The sequence below is a fragment of the Amblyomma americanum genome, chromosome 6 (assembly GCF_052857255.1).
Source record: "Amblyomma americanum isolate KBUSLIRL-KWMA chromosome 6, ASM5285725v1, whole genome shotgun sequence".
Lineage (NCBI taxonomy): Eukaryota > Metazoa > Arthropoda > Arachnida > Ixodida > Ixodidae > Amblyomma > Amblyomma americanum.
In genome coordinates, this window is record NC_135502.1 from 137,521,338 (window position 1) to 137,530,427 (window position 9,090).

A 9,090-nucleotide genomic window follows, 5' to 3' on the forward strand; every position below is an offset into this window, starting at 1 on the left:
CAACATGCAGCTGCTGGTGAGTTGCGACACAGCGGGTTCCTGAGCATCCGCATGCAGGCACATCCACTGGGAAATGATGGTGAGCAGTGCGTTACCACGGCCCCGAGTACTCGCGCTTAGCCGTGCGTAGCATCGCCGCGTCCGGTTAGAAGGGGATTGTGGTGGTCGAGCCGATGCCGAGCATTTCCACCTTTAAGGCCTCTCGGAGGAGGCAACACATCCTTTTGCCTCTGGCTTTCTGTAGACGACACCTCCGGCCTGACCTGTATGGGGTAAATCGGCAGTCGCAATTTCCTATCCTCCCCTCTATCTTTCACTTCCCTATTTTTGTGACAACTCTCCAGCCCCTGTTCACTTTTTGGTTTTTCCTTTTTTCCTGGCGGCGAGGGTCATCCTTGTGTGGCCTACTACTCCGAGTTGCTTCATATTTGGTTATAGTCCTGGTGTAGAGCTGGCGTGGGAGGGACACACTTGCAAGTTTCTGCCATCTCCCCTCGTAGGGCTCCTTGGTTGGTGGATGGCACCACAGCCGAACAACACGCACATTTTATGGCTCCCCTATCCGAAAAAGCTATCGCCTTCACAAAAAAGGGCGGACCGATTCAACTGCACAAATTTTCTAAAAACAAAAAACATTTACAAAATACCATGTTCTTTTTGTGAAGAAATAGCAAACACCGCGAGAACCATGTCTCCATTACTAGTGCCCAGCTGTCTAAACGATGCCTTGGGTCCAGGCTAATTATTCTCCATTATGCCTACTGAAGAATTGGTGCGTGAACTCGGAGACATAGCCCAACACTCGAAACTTTCCGGCCTTGTGTCCTTCGAGGAAACCTTTCGGTCAATTACACCACAGCGCTCTCTAAACACCGTCCGTGGTGTGATTTTTGAATCAGATTTCGTCCTCCTCATTGAAGAAGAGATGCTTGAGGGTTAAAGAGAACAGAATGTCGCTCATGTACATCGTGTTAAATAAGGAAGGCAAAGAGATACCCACAAAACATCGGGTCCTGACCTTCATCTCGAGCACACTCCCTGAGTCAATAGAAACAGGCTATTTCAAAATAAGCGTCGGACATTACATACCAAATGCGGAAAGATGCTTTAAATGTCACAGATATGGCCATGTGTCGTAAAGCTGCCGTGGCCGCGAATTTTGCGCTAAATGTGCCACAAAAAGAATATTTCCGAAAATCGTGAAGGAGCAGCACTTCGCTGCGCAAAACTGCAAAGGTGATCACCCCGCCTATTTAATTTTAAGTCCCTCATGGAAGGACGAGAATGATTAATACAATGCATAAAAGAAAAAAATCGCGATTAAGGAAGCGCGACTACTCTTTCGCGCAAAGAACACTTTAAACTTTTCTACGAAAACAAGCTTTGCTGATGTGGTGCGCAGGAGCGGTGCACCACGTGGCACTGCGGCGTCTGCCCAGGAAACTTTCACTAAGCCTACGGCATGGCCATCCACGCCGCAGGCATGGACGGCGAACGCGGCTCTGCCGTCTCCAAAGAAAGGAGCACCGATCAGAGGGTGGGCACCCCGCAGGACTTCCCTCCACCGGGTGAGGCCGGAAACGAACACATCTGCGGCGTCGCGGTCCTCCAGCACCTCTGGTGAGGTGATGGATGTAACTCCCATTCCACCTGCTTTACAGTGGCGGAACGGCTGTCTCGGGGGACAAAACGACATAGCCCTGATAACGGGCCCAGAAAAGCAATTTCCTTCTGTTCCATTCCCACCCAAAAACACAAGAATGACTTTTTGTGGTTCTCTAAAACTTAAAAGGACGGCTGAGCAATTACAATGACAACACATTTTCTAGGGTTAATGTTGCCAGTAGCTTTATATATTCAGGAAACTAATCTCGGTCCACGGCCTGTAAAAATTTTGAGACGTTATAAAACTTTTCGACGCGATCGCGAGCAGGCAAATAGACTCAGCGCAGGCGTCGAAATTTTCATCCAAAGCGGCGCGCAAGTCAAGAAATCAAACAAAAAAAAACTTAAGGCGGTTGCTGTCAGCATCATCAACTACAAAAAACAATTTGTTCGGTATACTTTCCTCAAAATTTACATTAAAAGTTCATGATCTGCAAGAACTAATTGAAGAACTTCCAGAGCCATATCTTGTAGATGGGACTTTTAACGCTCACTCCCTTTTCGGGCAACGGACGCAGTGACTCTAGAGGCTAAATAATCGACGGTTTTATCCTCACAAATAATGTATAGTTTTCAAATACGGAAAAGGCTACAAACTGCTCCCCATCATCAGGGAAAATGACTATTTAGATAAATGTTCCAGTTCACCTTTTGTTTCTAACGATTCTAAATGGGATATCATTGACAACCTATATGGTTGCGATCACCTCCCTGTTCTAATCAGTTCAACATCTCCACCAAAAATTATCACAATAAAAACGCGACGCTGAAAATTTTTAGAGCAGAAGCCACATTAGAAAAAACACTTTTAGAAAATCTGAGCAATCAAAAGTGAAATGAAAAGTTCACGAACCATGTCATAACTAGTGCACCATTCGCTGTTCGTCAGTCCTGTGGAGTGGTGAGACAAAAGCACAAAGTGGGGTGAACACAAGATTTCAAGGAAGCAAGGAGGAACAAAATAAAGCTTGCTGTAAATTTCGCAGGTACCACACACAGGAGAACCTCGTGTATTTTAAAAAGGCAAGAGAAAAAGCTCAGTAAGTCCGTTGCAGTACTGAGAAAGCCTCATGGCAAAGATATGTTTCAGCTATAAACGGTCAAATAACATATAAGAAAATGTGGAAGCAGGTTAGGAAACTAAAGGGCCGCTTCTCACCATTCACGATATTATTTGACAACAATTGACACAAAAATAAGCACAGCGAAAGAGGTAGACATTTTGGGGGAACACTTCCCTACAATTTCCTGTTCATCGCTCTATACATAGTCATTTCTAAAATTCAAAAATATTGCCAAAAAGAAAGGTTTTCAACAAGTGGAGGTGCAAAGCAGCAATAAAATTTAATTACTATCCAAGAAATCAATAGAATACTGTCTTCCGGCAAAACAAAAATTCTCGAAGACCCGACAAGATACAGTGTGAAATGTTTGCCCATCTTTCCCAGCCTGCCGTAGAGGCCCTCTTGAATTTCTTTAAGAAATTATTCGTAGAAGGAAACATATCTAAGGTGTGGGAAAAAGCAGTCATAGTGCCATTCCTGAAACCTAGAAAACCAGCCGGTGGTTGTCGGAGTAAGCCGCTATGTAAACACAAGTCGCGGACAACTTCCTCTAGTAGCTATAGGCCGATAGCACTTATAAGCTATCTCGCCAAATATTTTGAAAGTGTCTCGAATATAAGACTAACATTTGCGCATGAATGCTGTGAACTTCTTGAAATACAGCAATGCGTTTAAAAATTCACGCTCAACAACTGACCATCTAGTTCGCCTCGAAACCGCGGAGAAGCTTTTATACAAAAAACAGCCTGCCTCGCTGTCTCCTTCGATATCGAGGAAGCGTATGACACAGACTAAAGGAATCCATCCTCTGCAACCTAGGGGACATAGGTATCCGTGGTAGGATATTGAACTGCCTGAATGACTTCCTTTCCAACCGTTCTTTTCACGTACGCCTAGGCTCAATCCTCTCGAAGAACTTCATTCAAGAAAATGGAGTACCTAAGGGGTGTATATTAAGCACGCCTTTATTTATTAAAAAAAATGAAATTCGGAAGTAAATTAGTGCCGAAGTCCATCCTGTATTCAGTGCATGTTGATGGTCTTCATATAGCCTGCACATCCTCAAACATAGCAACATGCGAGAGACAAACGCAGTTGACAATGAATAAACTAATGACATACCCAGAAGAGAACGGTTTCGAGTTTTCCACACAGAAAACAGCGGCCATTCTTTTCTCGCTCAGACGAGGCATACAGGCCGACCAATTCATGCACCTGAACGGAACACAGATACTCGTAGTAAAAAGTGAGAACACATTTATAGGCATAACCTTTGACATAATAATAATTGGTTTTTGGTGGAGTGGAAATGGCGCAGTATCTGTCTCATATATCGTTGGACACCTGAACCGCGCCCTAAGGGAAGGAATAAAGGAGGGAGTGAAAGAAGAGAGGAACAAATAGGTCCGTAGTGGAGGGCTCCGGAATAACTTCGACCACCTGGGGATCTTTAACGTGCACTGACATCGCACAGCACACGGGCGCCTTAGCGTTTTTCCTCCATAAAAATGCAGCAGCCGCGGTCGGGCTCGAACCCGGGAACTCCGGATCAGTAGTCGAGCGCCCTAACCACTGAGCCACCGCGGCGGGGCTAACCTTTGACAGAACAATCACTTTCCTGTCTCATATAAACGCACTGAAAAAGAAAGCCTCTAGATCCCTTAACGTAGTACTCACAGTAATGTAACGAAATCGTTGGGGTGCCGGCAGGACACCTCTTTTATAAATTTATTGCTCCGTGGTGCGTTCTACCTCATACTATAGATGTATAGTCTACGGGTCCAGGAGACATTCGTACTTTAAACGACAGGTACCAATACATAATTTAGGTTTTCATCTTTCCTCTGGTGCTAGGGGATGTCGCCCATGAACAGAATTTACGTAGAACTCAACGAAACGTCTCTTACAGCCAGACGAATTATGCTCACATGCACATACATTTAAAAAAAATGGCCAGGCTTAGCTTGGTTAAGCCAAGAATGCGTTGCATATCTCGATGGAGTTCCGTGCTGCTCCGTTGACTCGATAGGCTAATGACTCGATCGCCTTTGAAACTGCTCGTGTAGCAGCGTTCGATCGCCTTTGAGTCGATATACTATCGGTTCGAGGACCCTCGAAATGCCCGTGTGACAGGGGTATAAGACTGTCCCGGCGAAGGAGCGCAGCTCTTTTATACATATGCCATGACGTCAATCATAGCGCTGCGCCCCTAGCGGGAGGAGCGGGAGTCAGGTGGTGGCTGCGGCGGCGCGCGACCGCGCCAGTTGGGGCCCAGGTTTTCCTCTGTGACGTCACGCGCCGGCGCAGCACCCCTAGCGGGAGGAGCGGGAGTCAGGTGGTGGCTGCGGCCGCGTGCAACCGCGCGTGTTGAGGCCCAGCTTTTCCTCCGTGACGTCACGCGCCGGAGCAGCGCCCCTAGCGGGAGGAGCGGGAGTCAGCTGGTGGCTGTGGCCGCGCGCGACCGCGCGAGTTGGGGCCCAGCTTTTCCTCCGGCTGTCGTGACGTCACGTCACGTGGTTTGGTGGCTGCCCGGCCGCGCCCAATGGCTGAACTGAGTGATTGCAATATGCAACGCATAAAATCCGTTTGCTGCACAAACACCTATGTTACCGTATAGTCAGGAACTTCCCATCTAGAACACTGTTTAACAACAAACCGCTAGCTATCAGACCCTCAAACGTAGCAACTTGCGAGAGACAAACGCACTTGACAACAGCCGACGTTTGTGTCGTGTCTCTCTCGTTTTCCCTGTCAAACTACGCGCTGTTCTGTCTGTAATGTGGGTAGCTCTTTCAAAGTAGTAAATTTTGTTATTTTGTTGTGTTTTCGGTATTCTGTTTTGATGGCGCTTCCATTATTTTACTTTCAGATCGGAAGTTTTTGCTGATCGCAAATCTGCTTGTTTTTGTTTGCTTTCCTGTGCACTGAGTAGCGCGTCAAGTCAAGCTAGCGCAGACATGCAAGGTCGGGCCAGATGACCATGGCCGATCTGTCTACATTGCTGTGTATGAAAAGTAGAGTACTTTTCGCTCTGCTAGCGAATCATTTTATTGTATTGAAGAATGGTGCTGCTTGAACGCGTGATATCCTATTTTGTGCGCTACATGTATAATAAATGAAACACTCGAAGAACACGCATTGTGCATGCTAATTTTAGTTATTGCTCCATTTTTTTTGTTGTTTTATTGTAAGAATTTTTTTCTCTGCTTGAACCAAAGAGGCACACAACCGCAGACATTACTCTAACGTTTGGAGCCGTTTTGGCGAAATCGATGAGCCAACGCCACGTTTTCTTCTTCCAACATTATGGCCGCCGAACTTGGGGCTCGCTCTTCATTCTTGCTTTTCATCTTGCACGCAGACAATTGTTTGACATCTTCGTGCTGTCGATTTCTTGCCTCTTTTCTCTTCTCAACTTTCTACGACGCATCCTTCAAGCATTCCGGAATACTTTCACTCGTTGCACACCTCCCCATCGCGTTGAAGTCCCATACAGTCGCGTTTTGGCCCGGCCGAGCGTCTTTATTGGAACAGCGCTACCCCCAGCATGTTAGAAGTTATTTTTGCTTTGTGGTTTTATGTACACTGACCTTCTCTAACCTGTTTTGCCCTTGCGCCCAGCTATGCACTCCGCAGCTCATCAGCCCCCCTAGAGATTTCTCAACCCTTGTTTCAGCTGCTCTTTTTCTTGCTAACAAGAAATTCTCCGAAAAATGTAACGAACCTGCCGCATAACTGCCTCCTCTACTCGACACTCGCTCAACACGTATCGTATCGCCGGTGGCAAGCAAGACGGCGCGAAGCCACACGACCGGCGCGTCGAGGACGCATGCACTATCAAGCTGATGCTGTTCGTGGTCTCTGCAAGCTAAGATCCCCATTTCATATGTTTTCAGAACTATGACGACATTAAGTAGCTTGGCCTGCAAGCTTTTATTTGTGAGTACCAGCGTACTTGAAATCTTGAAATGCATTCGGAAATGGATATGGTTATTAGAGTAATTGCTGCTTTGACTAAGCGCCGACCTTTATTTTTCTCCGGCAGAAAATAAAAAGTGACAGGGCACCCGGGCGACTTTTGCGTGCCAACTCTCATTGAGAAATGTCTACCTTGGCATTGTGCGCTAGGGATTGCACCTAGAATGGTGAGATATTTTTATGCGAAAGCATTAAATCGCTCTTTACCGAGTTTTTTTGTCAGAATAACATTCTCCGCAAGATTACGTCATACTTTAAAGGTAAATGTCCAAGTGTTTCTTGTGTCAGATAGTGTGTAATGAAATTTCGCCACGACAAAAATTTGGTTGATCTTAGGTAATTATTTAGTTAATTATACGCGAAAATTGCACTTCGACGTCATAGTAGCCATGGACGTCGACATAGCTTCTCCGCGCGATTGTCTCGTTCTCAAAAGACATATGTGCACAAGTTTTATTCTATTTGTGCGTGATGAGATCTTGCTGTGGAAGAAATTTGGTTCAGGACTTGTGATTTGTTATTTAATGAAACACGAGAATTGCACTTCGACGTCACAATACTCTGTGTTAATGTCCCGTGTTTTGTGTCAGGAATACTTCCTCCGCATGATTACGTCGTTCTGTTCAGATAACTGCAAAAGTTTCTGTTATGTAGTGCGTGCTGGGATCTTACACTTTCATTGTGTTAGATAGTGCGTGATGAGATCTCTATGTAGGAAACATTTGGATGATGAATTGCAATTAACTAATTACACTTCGACGACACAATAACCACGCACGTCGACATAGCACCTGGATGTCAATACAGCAACGAACATCGACATAGCACCTAGACGTGAAAATAAAATAAATAAAAAAGAACAAATATAGTAATAAAAACAAAAAAGATGCGTACTGCATCGAAGAAAAAGACCCATGTTATAGAAAGTTCCATGCTCTCGCACGCCTGCACCTAATCCGACATAAGTGACTAGAAAAATCATTAAAAAGTGAAATATCAAAAAATAAAAAATAAATAAGAAATAAATAAATAAAAATTAAATTTTTAAAAAAACAGAAGTATAAAGAGTTTAAAAATAATTAGATTGCGTGCTGGCGTCGTAAAACAACCCACCTTCTAGAAGGTTCAATGCTTGCACTTTCTTTCATTTAAGCAGACTTAAATGCCCTGATATATTTTCATTCTTCGTCTTTGGTGACATCGATTTATTGAACGGCAACTTTCCAATCAGTAAGGTGGAGTGTAGTGTGGAACGACTCATATTGCTTTCATGTAGACTTTCGGCGTCTATCGTTTGTGCAAGATGAATATCAGAAGCGCTTATTCTACTGCAGCAGGTCCGTGAGTGTATGAGTAATAGTTTTTGTGCCGTGTCTCTTTGTGTTGGCGACTTGCAGGCGTACCGGAAAATGCGGAATTCTGGTTTCCAGCTAATTTTACCCCATTTCTCTGAATTAATCAACCATGGACTATCAGAAAAAAGGTCTCGTGTGGTTTTCATGTAACAGTTCCGTCTCCCACACTACTCCCATTCCTCCGACTTGGCGCAATGTCTCGCCTAGTGTGGGCCACAAAATTCACTGTTTGATTTTAACCTTTGCATCTTTCCGGCGATGATAATACTTACACTGACGATCACATCGTACATCACATTGCCGCTTCGGTGTATAGAGAAGTCACCGTGCAATAGCTTGGCAAGGTAATTGTTTCAAGGCAGTGCAATGGTTTTCTTACAGAAGGTGCGTAATGATTGGTGCCGATATGACTTATCAGTTCAGTGGGTCCAGGCAAAGTGCATCTTGGGATGTACTGGCACCGAATAAGCAATAAATTTTCTTCTTTGAATCCTTTATTTCTGTCATTTTATCCATTTGCACTGCCTGCTTTGTATGCAGGCGCAGAACCTATGCAAGCTTCGGCTGCTGCAAAAAAAAAAAAACAGATCATCGTTGCTGCCCAGTCCACAGGCATCAATGGTCTGCTGGCAGTGTAGCATCAAAGATTGACCGTGGTGGCCAAAAACAACTTGTAGAATACAAAGCAACGCGTGGGAAATAAAACTACGAGGACCACCACCACATTGACTTTGGAACTGTCCTTGAAATTCATTACCCACCTCTAAAGGACGTTGGTAATTCATTAGAGATGAATTTTGAACCAGGGTCAATAAAATGAACATGGTCCTAGTGCTGGCGCAAACTCGCGGCCATTATGTATAGACCGGCTGAATATGGGTATTGTGTCGGTGCGAATGTTGGGCCAGTATTAATAGACTTTCAGGATATGTGGATAGTAGTGGCGCGAATGTCGGGCTATTCTGCGTAGAGTGGCTGCATATAGGCATATTGTTTACTGGCCGAACATAGGGCCAGCCCGGGCGTGA